This window comes from Chaetomium globosum, genomic scaffold, assembly GCF_000143365.1.
Source record: "Chaetomium globosum CBS 148.51 scaffold_4 genomic scaffold, whole genome shotgun sequence".
NCBI lineage: Eukaryota > Fungi > Ascomycota > Sordariomycetes > Sordariales > Chaetomiaceae > Chaetomium > Chaetomium globosum.
This window is the reverse complement of record NT_165979.1, coordinates 1,124,920-1,126,129: the sequence shown is the minus strand read 5'-3', so window position 1 is coordinate 1,126,129 and position 1,210 is coordinate 1,124,920.

Genomic DNA, 1,210 nt, shown 5'->3' with positions numbered 1-1,210 from the left:
CCGTGAATATGTCGAGGGAGGTGGTGGTGCGGCAGGGGTCGTTGCAGGTGACTTTGGACACTTTTTTCCTTTTGGCCATGGAGGCTGGCGGACGTGGGTGACGGCGTTGACCCCGTCGATCTCACTTCGGAGAAGTCATAGTTCGACGTAGCCGCGGGCAGGTTAGGAGGAAGCGTTCCCCGATAAGATGGGATGGGCCGAACACGCGAGTCCCCTTGCGACCGCAAAGGCGGGTTAAGGTAATTAACTTGTAGAGTGTTTCCCGGCACTCTCCATCCCGGGCAGGTTGTTGAATTCCAGGCCCCCCCTGCTAGTCTCGACTTGTTTTCCATTACCTCCGGCTTCCATGGGACCTGCAGGGGCACCTGGAACACAGGTTCCCCGAAGAATGTCCGAGCTAGCGACATGGCTGATGCCGTCACCCCAATGAAACCCCACTGCCCCGAGAAGGCAAGCTTGACGAGCCTCTGTTTCGTTAAAAAGGAGGAAGGATCTCCATCGATGAGATCAGCCGACCAATTCAATTCCCATCCGCCCTTCTCGTGCATCACCCCGAAAAGCCAAAGGAGAGATAGAGTTCTACCCGGCACCCGCCATTGGGCAGGAGAGTCGAATTAGCGGCGGGCCAAAGCCAAGTGCCGCTTGTTTGACCGGACGGGCGGCTTCCATGGGATCTCGAGGATCTCGTGGATCGCAGCATCCCCAAAGAATTGCCGACCGGCGGCTCTCACGTGTTACCCCACTGACCCACCAATGCCCCGCGTGGCACTGACGCCCGGAGTCTCCCTAAACATGGCGACGGACTCCAAATATAACCCCCGCCACTTCAGGGACGAGCCGCTTTTCTTGTGGACACTTTGAAGTTTCAAACAAGAGCTGGAGAGCCATTCAACGCCTGCTATCTCCCATAGACCGAGGTGCAACGGCCAAAACCAACCCCGCCGATCTTTGGATACACACACTTGACAGCTCCCATCACCATGGCGTCCGGACTACCATCGAATCCACCCAAGAGGATCTACCTGGCGCGTATAGCCTATGTGTGGTACAGATATGCCGACATCGAAAAGGCCAAACAGTTCGCCCTCGACTTCGGTTTTGTAGAGACCGCCCAGATTGGCAACACAACATTCTACCGGGGGTATGGCACCGAACCTTTCGTCCTCGCCGCCGAGGCATCGGACAAGGACGAGTTCGGTGGGGCGGCATT